The sequence below is a fragment of the Athene noctua genome, chromosome 3 (assembly GCF_965140245.1).
Source record: "Athene noctua chromosome 3, bAthNoc1.hap1.1, whole genome shotgun sequence".
NCBI lineage: Eukaryota > Metazoa > Chordata > Aves > Strigiformes > Strigidae > Athene > Athene noctua.
Window position 1 is genome coordinate 25388918 of NC_134039.1, and position 21864 is coordinate 25410781.

Genomic DNA, 21864 nt, shown 5'->3' on the forward strand with positions numbered 1-21864 from the left:
AACTAACCCATTATCTTCCTTATTGTGACATACCTGGTTGTGGTTACTTCCTCTTTAATTTGGCCTAGTAATTTTGAGCGGTCATCAATAAAAATAGTTTCTCCCTGTTTCCCATCTCATACCTTGCATTCACTCAAAAGTTTATATCATATCCACTGACCTTTTTTTTTTTCACCTTTTTCAGCAAATTAAAGTATTGAATGGTAGGGGTCATGTTTGTGTAAGAAAACTTGATTTTAGTGTCTTCATTATATCTGTAATTAATTATTTGCTTTTAACAACCACAGTGGTTTGAGATGTGAAGAGATAGCTTTAAAGGTGACAGCAGTAGCCTGTACCATAAGCTGAACTGGAGAACCTCTTACAGGAGAGCAGAAGCAGTGAGCCAATAATCTGCAGGGTTCAATTTTATTTGTTCATAGTGATGTTATACTTCAGAAATTCAGCAACTTGTGATCCATCTTAAACTTCGGCTTAAATTAATGCTATGTACATACATTTAGGGTTTGTTTAGCTTCAAGGAAATATGTTCAGGGTTGGGTTCTTCCCCCTCTACTGTAGGCAGAATATCTTGAGATTTGTCTATCTTTTTTTTTTTTTCCTGAGGTGAGTAGCCTGACATCTTCTCTGTTCGATTACTGAACACATCTGATTTTTCTGTACTTTTAAGTTAGGATCTTTAAAATTAGCCCTGTCGTTTTTTGGTTGATGTTCCCCCACTTGAATGACTTGATGTAGTTGTCATACTAGGTGATATACAGACATAGTCATCCTGTTGTTGAAAACTAGGAACTAAATCCCAGACGTGTTTTCATTAATTGTAAACCTAATGTAATCTGGGACTGTAAGCTGTTTCTTGCTTCTTGGTTACTGGTGGCATTTTTAATGTTGATTTACATTGTCAATCACACAAATTCAGTTTTGTAGTAGATAAAGCAAAAACTTGCATTACCTTTTGAAGTTTATTTATTTGATAGTGTGAAGACGTTAACATAACTTGCCTCTTGGACATTTCCTTGTAGCTGGTGCTTAATTGGCCCTGGTTCTACCAGGTAGTAATTAGCTACCACCAAGTGTCAAACTAGAGATCATCATTACTTCTGAAATTGTTGTGGTAGTCTTGATTGTTTAGGTTTCTCCTGAGTTAATGTCTTTACCAGGACAAATGCTATGACTTTGCTTACTGCTGTTTGAGCCGGAAGCTTGTGACAGCAGAAATAGATTTTTTTTTATTTTTTTTTTTTTCCCCTCCATCTCTCACATTTGTCTTACCCTTGCACCTATGTAAGGTCCAAGCATACTTAAAAATTCATTGCACTGGGAGGATTGCTTCCAGAGTGGTGATTAAACTTTCGAGAGTGCAGTAAAAAATCAGCTTTCTGTTTGTCTTCCATTGACTCATTGCTAATTGCAAGGAAGGAAAAAGGTAGTTTGGCTTCTATTGACTACATAATGAAGTAAGAAATTTAAAAATGTTTATTCCTTTGATTAGTAACAATTAAGAAATGATGTATTACAATCCCACTAATAACATTGCCTCACATACTCAGAGAGGGGGGAGATGATGACACAGGGTATGCAGATGTTGGTTGAAGGTCTGAGCGAGGGCATTTATTTTCAACAAGGACAAATGCTTGTGGAGGAAGCTAGAAATCTGCAAGCTTTTGGGCTCAACTTTGCTCTCTGCAGATGCTGTCTGTGACTGTTTTCACAACCATGAAATGCAGAACAGCTGTATACTTTAGTATTTTACCTGTTATTATCCAGTGTGTGCTTTCACTTAGAGACATTTGAAGTTCATTTTATAGAAGCTAACTATTTGCAGACCTGTTACCTGAGACTACTACTTACAAAACTTGCAGTATTATTCTTATACTGAAATTGAGTTACTCTGTGTTCAAAAATATACAGCAAAATGACATTGTCTTCTACTTTTTCATATGGATCAGCACAAAGAAACTACGCTAGTGAGGTATTTTCAGAACTTCTTTTGAAATAAAGGTATCTATGTATGGATGATAACAACCCTTCTCCATCTTCATTGCCCTTCTTTGGACACACTCCAGCACCTCAGTGTCCTTTTTGTAGCGAGGGGCCCAAAACTGAACACAGTAATCAAGGTGCAGCCTCACCAGTGCCGAGTACAGGGGTAAGATCCCTTCCCTGTCCCTGCTAGCCACTTTATTTCTGATACAAGCCAGGATACCATTGGCTTTCTTGGCCACTTGGGCACACTGCTAGCTCATATTCAGCCGGCTGTTGACCAATATACCCAAGTCCTTTTCCATTGGGCAGCTTTCCAGCCCCTTCCCTAAGCTTGTAGCATTGTGCAGGGTTGTTGTGGCCCAAGTGCAGAACCCAGTGTCCTGCAATTTGATGATGAATATAGGTATGCACAGGGAGGAATTCATTGGCTCTTAGCAGTGGTAAGCCATACGAAGTAGCTTTCACTATAGTTTAATTGGCTTGTGTGTATTGCTGGACTTTTAGTTTGTGAGCTCTGGCTCTTATAAATCTGGACTTGGTTGCTGCCCCAGCTCACTATAAGTTGAAGGGTGCTATGTGAGACAGGAAGAAATGGAGTGGGTGGGGGGAATGGTTCAGTTTTTGGTTGCAGAGCTGACTTCTGCTTTGAAGTGTGAATGGGACTGTGTATTTGAAATAGGGAAAAGATGTGTTTGTGGAATCAAATGTGAAGGCTGTTGTACACTGCATGCAAGATAGCAATCTCAAAAGCACTGTAGGCCTTTAGAAAACATGCAGGTCTTCTCTCGCTCCAACCAGTTTTTGCCACTACTGAGCACTGTCTTAAGTTCTTTGCTTTGTCCTGTGCAATAAGAAGGCTGGAATCAGTGGGTTATTAGGATTGCTTTATAACTCTTTTTGCCAAGTAAGGGTAATTGAAGTTAATCTTTAAACCCTCTGGGAAATCACTGTTTTGGATGAGAGCTTTCTTGTATTGAAACCATTAGTTAGAAATGCAGTGATGTCTAATATTTCTACTAATGTTAAAGACAAAACTGACTTGAAAATGATTTTGAGTTAATGTTAAATGGAATGAATTTGAATTTACAGATAATCTGCAGTGACTGTTTAATATCTTAATTATTTTCTGTTCCTGATGGGGATTCTGCAAACTGGCTTACCTCAGTGCTCATATAAAGACAGGCTAAATCATCATACAGAATGATGTTGTGTAAACAACCTATGGATGCAGAAAATAATGGCCTTTGTTTGCAAAGATAACAGCAGTCTTTCATGATTTTTTAGAAAGTAGAACAGGCTCTCCAGAATTGATTATAAATTGCTATGATGTGGAAGTAGAAGTTATCTGGCAGTACTGAAAAACTGAAGAATCATTTCCTCAAGAGAGGAAATCCACAGGCTGCATGCTAAACTACTGCTTTGCCACTTGTCAGTCCTTATGTTGGCTGGGACACATGCTCAGTGACAAAGTAAGGGAAATCTGGTTTTATTTTTCATTAGTTCTACATGCATGGATGTCCTTAACAACACTAATCCAAGTAAATCTGAATCTTATTCCAGTTTTTTTCAGTTACTGTCAACTGGACTTTTCCTTAAGGAAAGAAATTAAAGCAAATGCCACATCATTGTGCTACCATTTTTATATGCTACCAATGTACTACTACTTATGTCACATAAATACCAGGATGACTTGACCCAACTATCCTTTTCCAGAGATGTGCATGGTGATGGCATACATGTTTTAACTTGAATCGTTCTTTTAAAATGTTCTTCTGTGGTTCTAACTGCTAAGATTAATAGCAGGAGCTAACTCAATGCACTTTCTGGTAACTAGAACCTAAATGGGTCAGGGGTTATGTGAATACACAGACCTAATCCTGATCTCTGCTAAATGCTACTTGACCATGTTACTTCAGCCTCTTTTTTTTTTTTTTGTTTGTTTAAATATGCTTTCTTATACATGCTTTTCTGAGAATCAGTGCAAAATATTTAGTCATATGTAGGTATGGCAAAATTTTGATGCTGTGTTTTGAAGAATTAATAGTCAAGGGTGAAATTGTACAGTTTGTTTCAAGTGTTAAGGCAGGCATGTGAAGTGATGGAGCTGCTTGTCGTACTTTAAATCTACAGAGCAGACTTTGGTTGTTTGTGAGCAAATAAGACTATTGGCAAAAAATTTTTCAGCAGAGCAAATTCTTGCTATGACTTCACATCTTCTCTACTGTTATGTTGTATAATTACATTGTAAAGTGAGCCTGAATGCATCTAACTACAGTACTATAGCCAAGGCAGTGTTTTTGAAGGGAGGTCTCTGGTCAGCAGTTTGCAGGAAATCTTTGTGCTTCTAGGACTGCTGAAAGAAGCAGACAAAAGCATGACTCTGTCAGTAAGTATAACATAGCAATGCCTGTTGTCTTAAGAAAAAACTTGCTGACAAGGAGAAGAGAAAGCTACTGTTTTCTGTGCTATTACCCTCTATTCCAAACAGAGTTGTTCAGAATGCGTGAGGATGTGAGGGAACAGTGTAGTATGTGCACAGTCTGTGGATGAGTCTTGATGGTGCTCTGTTGTATCAGCATGCCCTTTTGATCTTGGAGTAATTGTCAGAGTGGGCTTTAGTGACCAGTGTTGCCAAGTAAAATGTTAGCTTGGTGGAAGAGGAAAACACTGTGTCCTACCTGTAAGTATTCTACTTTATATTACTATATCCTCTTAGCTTATGTGTTGGCACTCTCTTGGATATGTTATTTAAACAAAAAGAAAATAAATCACTTCAAGTGTTCTTTTTTCCCTTTTCTCAATGACTGGAACTCTCAAGGTTTAAAACTGTATTAAGTGAATTCAAGCCTGTCGTTCCTGGAAAGTATAGAAAGCAAATGCCCTTCACATACTTTCAAGGAGAAAACCAACAGGCAGAACTCTTAAGGTCATGGTCAAGACTTTTTTTTAATATCAAGCTGCTTTATAATTTTCATTTCAGTCTTTTTGATTTATATACCAACATAATTTTTGGAGCACTTGTTTCTTAACACTTCAGTAGAGCTTAAGAAACTAGGAACATTTCACTTCGCTTCTGGAGTGAAGAAAGAGTAATTTAGGCTTGGATTTGAAGAGGTGATTATCCTTTTTTTTTCTTCCTGAGAAGTGCTAAATAGGAGTAACAAAGAGGTGACTTCTTTTCTGACTGATGTAGAAAGGGATCTTAGTTCTGCTGTTCCTATTAACACAGGATATGGCTTAAAAAACAAACACACACAAAACTGTTGAGAATCACAGACATAGGCTGCTCACTTAGATATGACCACAGACTGGTGGCAATGTAGGCAGAACTTGAGATGAATGCTCCAGACAAAACGGACACAAGCAGACATGGGACTGAATGATGCAGTGAAGGCAGTGTTGGACCATTGCTCTGTCAATGCTTTTTAAGGTAGTAGGTTGCTTTGGGGAAGAGGGGGAATAAACTTTTGACCTTGCTGTGACTTGGCTACCTTCTACAGTCAAGTGAAGATGGGAACAAGTGACTACAGTCAGTGAAGACGTAAGCAGGTTGATGCTCCTTCTATTGTCGCAAGCTGTCTTGCTTCCGTTTTGCATCAGTCCTCTCCCTGTAGGTAAGAGCAGTATACAAAATAGGCTGATACAGATACTGGGAGCACATGGCAGTTTATTGATAAGGTTACAAAGGACAGAGTAGTGAGCTGGCAGGGAAGGAGAGCTACCTTCTTCTCTCCACTGATATACCCCTAAATTTTCTTGTCAACCTTTCCTATATTCCATCTTGACACTTGATGTGCTGACACCATCTTGAGGCTGCAGACCTTCATATCACAGGTGTAAGACTTCAAGTGAGGATGCTGCTTGCACAAACTGGTTTGTGACAGGGAAGCTTTTTTCTTGCTAGGAGCCAAACACCAATTCCAGATTTATTTTTACACAGGTCATTATATAGCTGCTGGAGGATAACTTTTAATTAGCAGTGATGAGAAGATAATTGGGACCATCTGACCCAGATGTGGTAGAAGGCCTCCCTAGCTTGCAGCACCTGGTCTTCCTCACTGGTCTGTCCAGAACAAACATACCTTTCATCACTGCCTCAAGACACTTACAAATCCATCTGTACTTTCAATATGCTGGTGTATCTTTTTAGATTATGAATAATTAGCCTTGAGGTCACAGTGGTAGGATGTATGGGATGTCTGCAGTCTTTCAGAATTGTCATTACCTTGATAAGCTAACATAATGTATCTCCCATTACCCCAAAGAACTGACCAAAATGTTCTGACCTTGTTAAAACTACAGATGTGTCTCCTTGGAGATAATTACTCAAATCTTTTGAGATTACTCTTTCCATATTTTTTTCCTTTGTGGCTAATTGCTACTTAAACTTCAACAGAGTCATAAAGGATTTTAAAGATATCCTGCTTGTAATCAAGGATGCTGCTTTCCTGTATTAAAAAAAAAAAAACTTTTGAAATGCCAACTTGATTCCTTTTTTTAATGCTGTTTCCCAGTAAGGTCTTTTTCAGTGTCCTGAACTGCTTCATGTTTCTTCTGGTCTTCATTTCAACAGAGGATCATTTTGGTTGGTGTGAATTGGGGCATAGTTTTGGTCATCCAGTAAGCTATGGAACAGCTGTGAAGAAAGTAAGGTTTACCTCATGATTTAAGGTAAAAAGGTTTGTTACCGTGTCAATCCTGTTTTCCTTCCATGTGAGTGGAAGGATCACAGTTGTTTTAGAAATGTGTGACTGAAGGAGACCACCTGAGTTTGAAAGTAATTTCATGTTCTTCCCAATGCTCCTTCTGCACTGCAGACTATTGAGTAATAAAAGTTTAGTCAAAGTAGTTTGGGAAAAAACATCAGTGGAAATGGATCCTCAAACACAGAAATTTTGTGTTTTCATATTCTCTGAAGTGGTGACTAACACATCAGTCTTGCCAGCTTGCTTTTGTTGGTAATGCTGTCATATACTCAGATGATGAATTGTCTTTGGTTCTCCCTTCTTCCATCATAACAGGAAACCCCTTCTTTGTTGGGTAGGCTCCAAGGTGTGATGCAAATAGATGCTTGGGATAGGGATAACAGACTCCACGTGTGTCTCAAAGTGGCATCTGAGAATACAAGAATGGTCTGATGTTGCAAAAAAGGTGTTGTGAGTAAAGAAAATTAGATCTTCGTTTCTTTTATTATCTTCTCTGTGCTCTTGAATTCTCAGCCTTGTTGTACCCTTTTTGAGCCTATTGATTAAGTAGGAAGAAGGGGAATGCTTTACCATACTTTCACTTTATGTGCTTGCCCAACAGTGTATACATATTCTTCATGAATGGAGTTTTACCCTGCAGCAGCATGAAGCTGACATGCTTTTGTTCCCACTGGCACTAAGCAGTCTCTCAAGTTTGATCTGGTGAAGCAGTGAGCCTGCTTAGGTTTGGTTTTAATTCTCTTCTCCCCTCTCTTATATGAGAGTGGGATCTTCCCACCTGCAGGAAAGGGAGTTTTCCATCTACAAGAGTTAAAAATCTTATTTTTCTTTCTGTGCTTCCTCCCTACCACAGAGTTGCTTGCATGTACAGTGTTTATTTCTTCATGGTCTGAGCATAACATGATCACCTGTGTGATTTTACCAGTTTGGAGATGCCAAACAGGTTATGTAGTATGTTGTGTAGAGTTGGTCGTCTTGGTTCACCTTGCTAAGAAATATGACCTCTGGGAAAGTCCTTAGTGTGGCATCTCTTAATAAGCTCATCCTTTCAGCTGCTTCTGGCCTACTTCTGGCATTTGTATGTTTGCATCTCCTCAGAGCCTTGTAGGAATAGAAATGACTTTTAATGTTTCTGTTCTATCTACTTAATTTTAAAAAAAGTAGATTTTGTTATTTTGTTTCTTGACACAGTATGCTAGGCAGCCTAGGCAGCAATTTATACTGTATCCTTACTAACATATTCAGTAAGGCTGGACTCTTTGTTGGCTTGACTGACTTCTCTCTATTCCTGTATCTTTTCACATTTTACCATGTCAGGATCTCATCCACAAATACATACTGGATTTGGGACTCCAGTCTACAAGGCTGCAGTGTGAGAACAAAGAATACTTTAGTATTTTTGGGGGACTTCCATAAAATAAAATACATAAAACATCTCCATTAGAATGTCTGGGTTGATGAAGGGAAGAATAAAAAACCCACCTTTTCCTCCAGCAGTGACTTGATTAATAGATTGATTGTTTGTACAGATTTTGTCAGGAAGCCATATGGCTTGAGGAAAACAAAGAGGAAGTGGCTGATGTTGAGAATCTGATTTAATAGGGGTCCCTTAGGACAGAATGTGGCTCTTATCCTTAGTCCTTCCCACTCACTTTGCAAAGTGGTCTGAGAAGAGCTTCAGTACTTCACTAGAGCTAAAGACAATGCTGCTCTGAGGGGAAGTATTGGTCCCTACTGCTGGATCAGCATCATAGCTATTCTATTCTCAGGTTAAAAATCCAGTATTCTTTGCCTGAGGTGTAAATTATTCTGGGGTAGTTAACAAGGAACAGTAGCTGAAATGTTTACTTCTCATATCTTGGCAGTTGATCAGTTTGCAACAGATGACAACAACTTTAGCATCTTCAAGCTGAACTCTTGAGTCTGGGCTGAGGTAATATTTCTCTCCTCTCTACCTTCCTCCCACAGCAAAATCAAGCACATATGTCTCTGGATTGGCTGAGTCACTATCTGTGTCCTACAGCCAGATTTATTTTCCTAATCTAATGTGTGTATATGGAAACTGATAAATAGCTGGGGCTCAAGCACTGGTAATTTAACCTGATGTGATGGGTTAAATGAATGTTCAGCATTATCTGTGACTGTTTGTCTCTAGTTATGACTGTGTGGTGAATAAACCCAAGCAGAGAATCTAAAGCAATGTTCTATAATATAACTGCAAGTAAACACATTAAGGATGTTTAACAAGCACTTCTTGTATGAAATTACAGCCTCTCAGCTGAGAGGCATAAACTTAGCAAAAACTGGTTATGGTCATTTCAGAGCTAAAGTAAAAGGCTCATATGAACCATTAGTACTTGTTTAGTGGGTTCACAGAGTGAAAAGCACAAAACATCACAAAACTATGTTCTAAGAAGTTGGAAATTTAATGAATATTGGTATGTGAATGAAAGCTACATATTCAGCCAGTGGTGGTGAAGATAAGCTCCTGAATAGTCCTGTCTTGAAGTTTTGAGCCTTAATGAAAGAAGTAATTGCTCCTATAGGGCTTCAATGTGTAGTGTGCGTGATCTAGAATTTTACAACAGGCTAGTCCTTCCTTTCCAGACCTTTAAGAGGTTTTTGTTGCTTTCTGGACCTGTATGATGTGCTTATGCTGGAGTTGGTGCTTATTGAATCTTTTCATATAGCTCTCACAGGTACTAGGAGAAAAACTGTTTATCTTGCCAAAATTCTGTGGCTGACAACAGTGGAAGAGAAGATGCTGAAAGACTATAGGAAAGTGTTTTCCTGATTTAGTCTATCTCTCTATGCTTCTGTCAAACTGTAAAGTTCCCCTTTAATGTTATGTGGAATAGGTTTTATTCCTTTAAAATACTATTCAGGAAGTCTTTGGTGATGAAGGTTTAAAAATAACTACTTCTTATGTTTTCCTTGGCTCTGACATAGTATTAGGCAATGTTTGCCGATCTGTCACAGTGATGCTTTTAAACAATTGTAATAAACATCCCTTCCAAGCTGATTAATATTAGTCTTAATCAGCAGTTTAGGATTTGTTACCCTTTGCCCAGTTTGTTTGACTACTTATGCGTGTGTTGGCCGTGATTCACCACTGCAAGGGAGTCAGGGTGTGCAGTTCAAGAGCACTTGGAGGTTTTTTATATCTGGAACCCCTCCAGTTTGAGGAATATTTTCCTTAAAAAGAAAATTAGGAAAGAAGATTGTGAAATAGTCTCCTATATTTATAATTTAGCAGTGGTAGATGCTCATAAGTACCTAATACAGTACTTAGTTTTTCCTGATGTTCTGGAAAGCTGTTGAGATGTTGTTTACCACACTTAGTTATTTATAGCAGGAAAATGTCACACCAGGTATAAGAGGTAGAAATTTAAGTGCAGTATTCCACACTTCTTTTGAGCTAACTTTTAAAAAACAAAATATTACTGTATGTGTCAGGCTGTTGATATATCCCTATCTATAGGTGGTAGATGAACATTGTGTTTTTCCAAAGCATTAAAGGGAGGAGGGGGAATAGGACTTTACCCTCAATAAGGTAATTTTACTAATGTATAAGAATGTTCCCATGTTTTTCTTCCAGTAACTAACCTTGTCAGTGGAGTTGACACCTATGTCTGGAGTAGCAGATAGCACTTAGCCCACTGCGTAAGCAGACATCTCTGTCTATCTTCATCTACAGGTAAGAAGTTATGACCAAAAAACCTTCATATTACAAGTTTTTCTTCTGAAAGTACAGGCACATAAAGCATGCTAAGAACTCTAAAGCCTAAAGGAACTTCATAAATAGATATTTATCATCTCCTGTTTTTTTCTTCCTAAGCTTAGAAATCTGAGCAAGACCCCAGCTCCCCTGCTCTGTGCAACATGTTTTCTCAAAACAGTTCTGTTCCCAAGCAGACCTCTGGTGTTCCTGACAAATTTCTGTTGCCTGTGATGATGTGATCCCCAAGTATATGCCCCTTCCAACTGTGTAAGAGGGAGACCCAAGGCTACCCTGCTGCCAAGGAATGTGCTGTGAATGAGAGGAGTCTCTTGTCTCCAGCTCCCCTAGTTGTCAGGCCTTCTTGGGCAGCAGCTCTTGGTGCCAGCAGTAGCTGGTAGGTGACTTGTCAGTCACCAGACAATCAGCTGTGGTTGCACATGGGTTTGGGGATTGCAGGCTGCAGCTGCCTCTTGGCTTGTGTCATACGTGTGCTCTGAGCAGAGGGCTCTGATCCTCTTGGGTTTCATAAGAGTTCGTGTGTGTTTAGCTTTCCCTTCATTTGGGGATAGAGACATTTTCTTTTTTCTTCAAATAAAAGTTTTGCAGGAGAAGTACTGTGTCTACATAAAATATCCCCCCATCACACCTCCCCAGCGTTACAGTCTGAGTATTTCCCATTCTTAGTGTGAATGTACATTTAAAACATAGTACTGGGTATAAGGAGACAACCTCAGCTTGGCAAATCAGACATTACCAAAAATTCAGAAGAGATGTCAGGAAAAGAAAACACTAGCAGATAATGTTTTTCCTGACAATGAGATTAATTTTTGATGTAGTAAAAATATCACAACTTGGAATTAAACACTATAAAAATATATACTGTCAGATTATGTACTGGTATTACTTTTCATATTGCTTGGATTTTTGAGTCCTGTGTTTTACGGTGTAAATGATGTTTATTGAAGCAAGTGGAGGAAGCTCATTCTTCCAGTGTGTGCTGGGGTCTGTGAACAGAATGCAGTTTCTTCTCTGACTTGTCACAGTTTATGGCCTTCACTTAAAGCTACTTTATCTTATGTACATATGTAAGCTTTTAAGTGGTAGACTTCTACATCAGTCACACCTTCAGCATTTTCCTGTGTAGAATACCATGTTACAATGACTTCTATTGTAAAGACAGTATTTTCTAGTAGTATTCTGTTGATAATTGAAGCAGGTGAGGGACCAGTATAACTAACAGGACAAAATACTTGGATCATTTACCAGAATGATAACTTGTCTTGTGCTTAAGTTCTGTGTATCTGAAGTACAGTCAAGCATAAAGGTACAAGTCTTCTCTTGCTACAGGAAAGTCTGAAGCATACCATCATTGGTGCTTCTTCCAGCCCTGTGAGGATAGGCAGTAATATTACATGACTGAAAGTATTTACTTTCATTGTCCTCAATATAGTGTAGAATGTCAATTACTAGAAATATATATATATGCACATATATAAAATACATTCTGTATACTATGTAGGAGCTTTGCTGAAGTGTATAGGATGAGAGGAGATGGCCTTAAGTTTCATCAGGGGAGATTTAGACTGAATATTAGGAAAAATTTCTTCACCAAAATGGTTGTCAAGCATTGGAACAGGCTGCCCAAGGAAATGGTTGAGTGACCATCCTTGGAGGTATTTAAAAGGGATGTAGATGTGGCACTTCGGGACATGGTTTAGTGGTGGTGGTAGGTTAATGGTTAGACTTGATCTTAAGGTTTTTATCCAACCTAAATGACTCTGATTTTTACATGTGTATGCATATATACATATCTACAACATTTAAAATGCTCTTTTGCTTGGAGTCTAGTTTTGGAGACTGACACTATCTTAAGTTGATGTGTATTTGTAAGTCTTTTTTTGGTTATTGTCCTGGTTTCAGCCAGGATAGAGTTAAATTTCGTTGGGCTGAGAGGTAACAGCTGGAGGGCCGGGTCCAGATCGGTCACTTGAGTATTCTGTATCATGTGACGTCATGCTCAGTACATAGATGGACATGTGCTCTCTCATGGCCTGGTTTTGGTTTCCCAGCCAGCATGGTGGGATTTCCAGTGCGCTCGGCATCACTGCTGGGGGTGGGCTGAGTACCGGTTACCAGTCAGTGAGTCACTGCTGTATTTTACCTGTTTGGACTTACTAGTGTTACTGTTATTTTGTTAATATTACTAAATTCTTTTTATTCAAGCTACAATTATTTATTTTTTTTGTCCCTCCCCTATTTCACGGGGTGGGGGGGAGGAAGGGAGACTGACGACGTGGTGATTGGCTACCAGCTGAGTTCAAACCATGACAGTCTTTTGACGCTCAGCGTAGAGCCAGGGGTTTGAGGTAACAACAGATCGGGTCATAATGTTTATTGCTTGGTTCCTTAAGATTTTATCACCTCACCTGCCATATGCTGTTGCTCACCATCCACAAGAGTTGGGTTAAGATTTTTTTTTTTTGCTGTACTATGTAATGCTGATCTAGGGCAGAATGCAGTCATTGGTCCTGGAGCTATTTACAATTGCATTTGAGAAATTCAGGAATTTTCAAATATCCTTGGAATGATGACATTAATATGATTGTCTTGCTGCTAGGAGCCAGTGTGTTCCTGCACATAGTTAAGGTTTTGTTTAGGGTTAAGCAACTATTTGGGTATCACCTGGAAATCTACCCCAAGGTTGGAGAATTACGAGTGACTGGGGGTGTGGAGTAGCATGGGCGAGTACCTAGAACAGTGGGCACTTCCGGTGTATTGGAACTTCACTCCCAAACAGGTGTAGAATCCTGAAGAACTAGTAAAATATTTGGAAAAAGTACGTTGTCACCTGGGTAATTCCAGAGAGCACAGCTCACTGCAACATGCTGGGGCCTAACCCAGGCCTACCGAGTGCTATTAAACATTGTTCAACACCCTCAAGAGGAAGAGAAGGGCTCTGGATCTGGTAGCACACAGAATCACAAAATCATCTAGGTTGGAAAAGACCTTGAAGATGACCTAGTCCACCATTAACCTAACAATGACAGTTCCCAACTACACCATGTCACTAAGTGCTATGTCGACCTGACTCTTAAACACCTCCAGGGATGGGGATTCCACCACCTACCTGAGCAGCCCATTCCAATGTCTAACAAACTCTTCTGGAAACAAATGCTTCCTAATATCCAGTCTAAACCTTCCCTGGTGCAACTTGAGGCCATTACCTCTTGTCCTGTTGCTTATTACTTCATTAAAGAGATTCATGCCCAGCTCTCTGCAACCTCCTTTCAGGGAGCTGTAGAGGGCGATGAGGTCTCCCCTTAGCCTCCTCTTCTCCAGACTAAACAACCCCAGTTCCCTCAGCTGCTCCTCATAGGACATGTGTTCCAGACCCTGCACCAGCTTTGTAGCCCTTCTCTGGACATGTTCAAGTAACTCTATGTCCTTTTTATAGTGAGGGGCCCAAAACTGAACACAGTCATTGAAGTGTGGTCTCACCAGTGCCAAGTACAGGGGTAAGATCCCTGTCCCTGCTGGCCATGCTATTTCTGATACAAGCCAGGATGCCATTGGCCTTCTTGGCCACCTGGGCACACTGCTGGCTCCTGTTCAGCTGGCTGTCAATCAATACCCCCAGGTCCCTCTCTGACTGGCAGCTCTCCAGCCACTCCTCCCCAAGCCTGTAGCGCTGCTGGGGGTTGTTGTGGCCCAAGGGCAGCCCCCGGCATTTGGCCTTATTGAAACTCCTCCAGTTGGCCTCAGCCCATCAATCCAGCCTGTCCAGGTCTCTCTGCAGAGCCTCCCTACCCTCGAGCAGATCAACACTCCCACCCAACTTGGTGTCATCTGCAAACTGACTGAGGGTGCACTCGATCCCCTCGTCTAGATCAACAATAAAGATGTTAAATAGGAGTGGCCCCAAAACTGAGCCCTGGGGGACACCTCTTGTGACTGGCTGCCAACTGGATTTAACTCTATTCACCACAACTCTCTGGGCCCGGCCATCCAGCCAGTTTATTTACTCAGCAAAGTGTGTGCCTATCCAAGGCATGAGCAGCCAGTTTCACCAGGAGAATGCTGTGGGAAATGGTGTCAAAGGCCTTACTAAAGTCAAGGTAAACAAAGTAACAAGTAAGCAAAGTAACAGAAACTGCAGCCACTACAACCCCAAGGACTGGTGTTGCAGCTGAACCAGAGAACCAGTCCATGACAGTGTCATGGATACACTCATTATACATTCATACACAAGAAAAAGTATGCTGTGAGGGGATTTTCTTGTGTATAAGGTGACGATGAACCAGTCCCATCACAAGAACAGGAGGAGGAGGCAGAGCCAGTGATAGTCACCCAATCCTTGTCCTTGAGTGAGTTGTGAAACATAAAATATTTCAGCTGCCATCCAAGTGAGCAATTTGTTACCTGGCTGCTGAGGTGCTGGGATAGCAGAGCTGGTAGTGTGGAATTAGAGGTTAGGGAGGCCAGGCAGCTGGGATCCCTGTCTAGGGAAGGGGGCATCAACAAAGCCATTGGAAAGAAGACACAAAGTCTCAGTCTCTGGAGGCAACTCCTGTCAAGTGTGAGGGAGAGGTGTCCCTTCAAGGAAGATTTTGTATGTCATCCAAGTAAGTGGACCACTATGGAGAGAGGTATTCAATACATGAGGGAGCTAGCTGTGCAGGAGACAGTTTACTATGACCCAGATAATGCACAGCTCCCACAGATCCAGATTAAGTCTGATGCACCCAGCCCATGTGGAGGAATTTTGTATATCATTATATGCCAGTGCATTAGCAGTAATGGACTGGAAAGACTAAGAGGGACCAACAGTAGAGTAAATGGGTTGCATTAATCACACAATGGGCTCAAACAGGGAGCCCCAGCCATCCAGGAATACTGGAAGTGATCACAAATTGGCCAGAAGGCAGAGATTTTTGAAATGGTGCCAGAGGAAGAGGTGACATATGCTGAAGAGGCCCCACCATATAATAAACTACTGGATAATGAGAAGTGATATGCCCTGTTTACTAATGGGTCCTGTCGTGTTGTGGGGAAACATTGAAGGTGAAAGGCAGCTGTGTGGAGCCCCACACAACAGGTCGCTGAAGCTGCTGAAGGAGAAGGTGAATCGAGTCAGCTCGCAGAGGTGGAAGGCATCCAGCTGGCCTTGAATATTGCTGAGCGGGAAAAGTGGCCAGTGGTCTGTGTCTATACTGACTCACGGATGGTGGCAAATGCGCTGTGGGGGTGGTTACAGCAGTGGGAACGGAGCAACTGGCAGCAAGAGGCAAATGCATCTGAGCTGCTGAATTATGGCAAGATATTGCTGCTTGGGTAGAGAATCTGGTTATGAAAGTACGTCATGTAGACACTCATGTACCCAAGATGTGGGCCACTGAAGAACATCAGAACAACCAACAGCCGGATCAGGCTGCTAAGATTAAGGTGGCTCAAGTAGATCTGGACTGGCAACATAAAGGTGAACAATTTATGGCTCGCTGGGCCCATGACTCCTCAGGCCATCAGGGAAGAGATGCAACAAGAGATGGGCTGGTGACCTTAACCATGGCTGCTACTGTACAGGTAATCAATGAATGAGAGACATGTGCTATGATGAAGCAAGACAAATGGTTAAAGCCCATTTGGTATGGAGGACGATGGTCAAAATGTAAATATGAGGAGGCCTGGCAGATTGACTATATCATGCTCCCACAAACTTGGCATGGCAAACACTATGTGCTTATAATGGTGGAAGCAGACACTGGATGGATGGAAACTTGCACTGTGCCACTGCCTGGAACACCACTTTAGGCCTTGAGAAGAAAGTGTTGTGACAGCATGTCATGCCAGAAAGGATTGAGTCAGATCATGGGACACATTTCTGAAACAACCTGCTAGACCCTTGAGCCAAAGGACATGGCATTGAGTGGATATATCACATTCCCTACCATGCACCAGCCTCTGGGAAAATTGAGCATTACAGTGGGTTGCTAAAAACTACACTGAGAGCAATGGGTGGTGGAACTTTCAAACACTGTGTAGTGCATTTAGCAAAAGCCACCTGGTTAGTCAATACCAGAGAATCTGTCAAGCAAGCTGGCCCTGCTCAGTCAAACCTCCTACATACCATGGATGGAGATAAAGCCCCTGTAGCACACATTAAGTCTATGCTGGAGATGACAGTCTGGGTTACTCCTGCATTGGGTAAAGGTCAACCCATGCATGGGATTAGTTTTGCGCAGGGACCTGGGTGCACTTGGTGGGTAATGCAGAAGGAGGGAGAATTCCGATGTGTGCCCTAAGGGAACTTGATTTTAGGTGAAAACAGCCAGTTAATTGAACTTTTAAATAACCCTGTTATCGCAATTGGTGGGCCACAACATCTTCCTGCCACATCCAAAGCCTCCTGTTCTACCGACCGAGCCAACTCCACCTCATTCCTCCAGCCTTGAAGACTGTCATGACAGATGGAACCCAAAGTTATGGACTAAACAAACTCAGTAGACATTTTGGAAGGATGGTCCGTAGACTAAGGGAATGATATCTGTGAGACCCGGGAAATGGGTGGTGATTCCTTAGAATGTATTTGGAACCTGAGCATGATGTCAGTGGTGTGGAATAAGGGTGGAGACTGTCCTGGTTTGGGCCAGGATAGAGTTAGCTTTCCTTGGGCTGAGAGGGAGCACAGCTGGAGGTGCAGGCCAGGATTGGTCATTGGAGTTTTCCATATCATGTGACATCATGCTCAGTACATAGGCAGATGTGCTCTCTCACGGCCTGGTTTCGGTTTCCTGGTTGGTGTGGCAGGATTTCTGGTGCGGTTGGGATCACTGCTGGTGGTGGGCTGAGTACTGGTCGCCAGTCGGTGAGCTACTGCTCTATTTTAACTCTGTGTACTTCCTACTGTTACTGTTGTTTTGTTAGTATTACTAAATGATTTTTTTTGTTCATTCTATGATTTTTTTTTTTGTCCCTCCCCTATTTCACAGGGGGGAGGAGGGGGGAAGTAAACAACTGGCCACGTGGTGATTGGCTACTAGCTGAGTTCAAACAACAACAGAAAGAAAATAAAACACATAACGAAGGGTTCAGTCCCTTTTGTACAAACTAGTCTAACCTAGATGATTCTGTGATTAAGTAAACGACTGGCCACACGGTGATTGGCTACCAGCCGAGTTCAGACCATGACAGTTATTCACTGAAGTACTTCCAGTCTCACGTTCTAGGCATGTTACATATCTCTTTAATATAAATCAGTTAGTCATTTCTAAAGCAGACTTTTCCAGAATATTAATTGCTGCCCACAACCAACAATGCATATGTTTGCTAAAGAATGTGATGATTTTGTGTGGTGGAGTAGTACTAGTGAAAACTGTCATGTTTATTGAAACAGGATGCAGAAATTATAAAGACACTGGTCTCTTATTTTTCCCACATAGTGTTTAGCCAGAGTGCATACATATATATGTATGTTAACATGTAACTCCAGGAAACTGAGAATGTGGTGGTATTGAGTCAGGTTTTCTTCTACCAAGATAAAATATTTAAGTATTTGTTGTGACTATTATTTGAGTAAATTCTGTTCAGTGAAGCAAGTCTGTGGCTAGTGTCCCAGTGACTAGAGTGTCGCTCCTCTATTCGTCACTTTGGAATAAGCCATGTGAGTTATGCTCTTTGAATGATTGTATGACAACAGGAGGTATGTGCTGAAAATTTGCCAAGATGGTTCTTACCCGTCCTCACATGGGGGGAGTTACTTACCTTCACTTGTTTTGAATAAACTACATTTTTTTCTTCATAAACATCACTAATCTGGTTTGTTATTATGTGTTTTCAGTTTGTTGTTTATTTTGGGGCACAAGACAAAGACAAACTTGTAATATGTGGCTTAAAACACTTCTTCCAAGCTGAAATCATGGAGTCATAGTTGATTTTTTTTTTTGTACCAAAAAAAAAAAAAATTTTTAAAGTTCACTTTTATACAGCATCAATCAGTAAATAAAATAACAGACGAAAAAGAACATTATACCCATATAGAAATCTGTCATTCCCACGAGATTTGGATAGTGTTTGCGGTCTGGTTCCCTCAGGTCAGTGAGAAGGCAGTGGAACTGGGAAGTGCTTAGAAGAGCAGGGTAAGGATGATGAGAGATAGGAGCAATTAATCAAGCTGGGACTTTTCAGTCCAAAAGAAAGGCAGCTTTAATGTAGGAGGGGAGCCTACAAAGTCATGAATGAGATCAAGACAAGCAGGACTTCATTCACTTGAGCAGCACCAGTAGACATCAAATGAAGCTAATAGGAACCTAGTTCAGAAAAAAGAAAAGGAGGTTGTTCTTCCTACTACAAGAACTAGATCTGTGGAACTTCTTCCTGTGAAGCTGTGGGGACTGAAGAGCAGAAGAGAAATCTAGTTGAGGCTAATAAATATAAGCCGCACCCATGACTACAGGAGCTGGGACCGGTTGGAAGCCCACAGAGGTTTCAAGAGTACTATAAACTATTCTTGCAGCCTTTTTCTTCTTCCCTAGGCATTTGCTACTACTCCTTGTTCTTTTTATTGTTATGGGTTAGGAATTTTAATGTCCAATATATTTCTTGTCTTCTAGCTTACTGAGGCAAGGTCTCAATCTTTTCAACAGCAGCATGAGTCGGAGTTTCAGGTCCTGCTCCATGTTCCTCCAAAGGGCCACTACCCTTCTTGCTTCTGCAGTTTCTTTATGCAAGTCTGTAAGACAGTTCTGTCTTGTGCTGAGACTTTGTAGTTGTGCAGTGTTTCCTTTTGAATGTCATAGTTGCAGTTGCAATAGTGTTTGAGCTGTTCATTAGCAAAGGAAAGCCAGAATAAATCGTGTTTTATGTTACCAGATGGTGAAGAATCTTAATCACCCTCAAGGGTGGTGGATTTTCCTGTCAGGGACTTCAAAGATGTATTGTGCAAGGTCAGTATCAGTGATCTACTCATTGATGAATCCCTGTTGAAGACAGATGTACAGGGCTGAATGGACACTTGGTCTTGGACAAGTATGCCTCTTACTGTCTTCAGGTGCTGTAGATTCTCTGAAATTGTCTTTACAACTTAGAAAAGCAGTAGTTCAGGACAAAGTTCTTTGTGAATAGTAGGTGGTCCAGGACGCCTATACTTCATGAAACTTTTTTCAGTGGATAAATTAGAATTTTGGTCATGTCCCTAGTTGATTTCAATAAAGGAGGGAGTTTCTTGAGAAACTTTTTGTCTCTTCCACAACTTAAACCTTCAGGTATGAAAAATAGACAAAAATTTACCTGTTTTAGAATTACAGACTTACTGTTTCTTTGAAGTTCAGTGTAGGTCTCTTTCAATTGATTTAACTTGCACAAAGTCTTAAATAGGGTTGACAAAACCTTTGTTTTGGGGGACATTTCAGAGGCTTTCACCAGCAGTATACCACTTAATTTTTCTGCGTAATAATTTCTTACTGGATTAGGAGCCTTTGTAAATAGTACTGTTTTCCTGAGCAGCCTTTTCCCTTCCATTTGCATGACCTGCAAAAGTTTTCTGACTGGTTATCCACTGAATGTGGTTTCCAAACACTGAAGGGGAGATTCTACATTCTCTAGGAAACTTAATAAGCAACAAACCCAGATTTTGTTGGTGTTTGAGTATTGAGGCTTCATTTGTATTCTCTAGCTGTAACTGCTGGAGTGTTTTGTGGCCTATGTTGTGCATGGAAATATATGTCTATATATTTCATGCACAAAAAATATATGACCCTCCTGAGCTGAGTTACTTCTGCTATTGGCTGGACTCAAAAACTTGAGTGTGCACCCTTCCAGAACCATGTCATGAATCAGAAAATATCTCATGCGTTGATCTCGCTGTGATTTCACCCTCCACTCCTCCATTTTTGCTTCTGGTATCTACTGAATGGAATGAAGAAATGGGACAAGTTCCTGGGTGCTCTCTAAAAGACTCTCTGGTTCATGGAAGAGTTTTTCTCTGATAGGCCAGGAAGTTCTAGTTGAGGTGAAAAATAATCTCAAAAGAAACACGTTGCCTCTTGTATTGCTTTGCTTGCATGTTTCAACTTACTGTGTATACACCATTCTTATGCTGTCTCTGAGTCAGTACAGAAAAATAGCTGAGATTTCTTCGACATGGTTGTTATCACTGGGATCCTTGAATTGTGCTGCATTCTTTGGATTACAAGAAATGCTTTTCATGTCTTCTGTCTCTCCATTCCTCATTCTGAAGTTGAACACTGTACAGTGTGCCTCTTGTTTCCTTACTATCTGTGTTGCAGGTCTTTAATGACCTTGCACTTGTTCAGACTGGTGGGATAGCGTAGCTGAAGTTGAAGATACCATATATGCATCGCTTTCTCTCCTTTTCCTCACTTACTTGCATTTTTTATTACATGTAGCTTCATGCTTTCTTATTCTAAGTGTGATGTTTCTTCCCCTTCTTACTGTCCTATATAAATTTGTCCTTACATAAAACTCAGATCTTATATCCAGATCTAAATTATTTGTTTACATTTGTAGCACCTGTACTTCACAGTATCAACTAGGTTGGAAAGGACCATAGAGATCATCTAGTCCAACCATTCACCTAACAATGACAGTTCCCAACTACACCATGTCCTTAAGCTCCAAATTGACCCGACTCTTAAACACCTCCAGGGATGGGGACTCCACCACCTCCCTGGGCAGCCCATTCCAACACCTAACAACCCGTTCTGTAAAGAAATACTTCCTGACATCTAGGCTAAATTTTCCCTGGTGCAGTTTGAGGCCATTACCTATTGTCCTGTCGCTTACTACTAGGCTAAAGAGACTCAAACCCAGCTCTCTGCAGCTTCCTTTCAGGGAGCTGTAGAGGGCAAAGAGGTTTCCCCTCAGCCTCCTCTTCTCCAGATTAAACAACCCCAGTTCCCTCAGCCACTCCCCGTACGACCTGTGCTCCAGACCCTGCACCAGCTTCGTTGCCCTTCTCTGGACACACTCGAGTAATTCAATGTCCTTTTTGTAGTGAGGGGCCCAAAACTGAACACAGTCATTGAGGTGCGGCCTCACCAGTGCCGAGTACAGGGACAAGATCACTTCCCTGTCCCTTCAGTTTCTGAAATGCCTTTAAAGTTGAATACTATGTTTCTGAGGAAATACACTGGTCTTTAAGTTTAAAACAACAGTGTGTTTTCAGAATTGGGATTAACCGTTTTCTCACCAACTGAAGGCAAACTGAAAATGGAATGTAAGTGGAGACAGTGTCTGGAAACAAGGACAGAATTATTGATAATAAATGATGGGGAGGGTGGTGTGTGGAAATGCCACTTACATGAAGAGACAGGAAGACCTAGCTTGTCTGCTTCAAAGATGTTTGATTAGTTCTTTACTACTTGAGACATGGGTCACTGCATCCAAGCCCTTGTTGTTGCAGGCAAACCATTTCATACTTTTCTTCAATAATTCATT

The 21864-nt window shown here is 40.9% G+C and overlaps 1 protein-coding gene across 8 annotated transcripts in view; it reads left to right on the plus strand.

Moving 5' to 3' along the window:
- Positions 1 to 21864, plus strand: part of RASSF8 (Ras association domain family member 8) — a 102955-nt gene that overhangs the window by 35850 nt on the left and 45241 nt on the right. For 6 of the 8 annotated variants that reach the window (XM_074902346.1, XM_074902348.1, XM_074902349.1 and 3 more), the window contains one exon: positions 10291 to 10389. The exons of the other annotated variants lie outside the window; for them this stretch is intronic. The gene's annotated coding sequence lies outside the window, so the exon portion shown is untranslated. The remainder of the gene's footprint in view (positions 1 to 10290; positions 10390 to 21864) is intronic. 8 annotated transcript variants of the gene reach the window in all.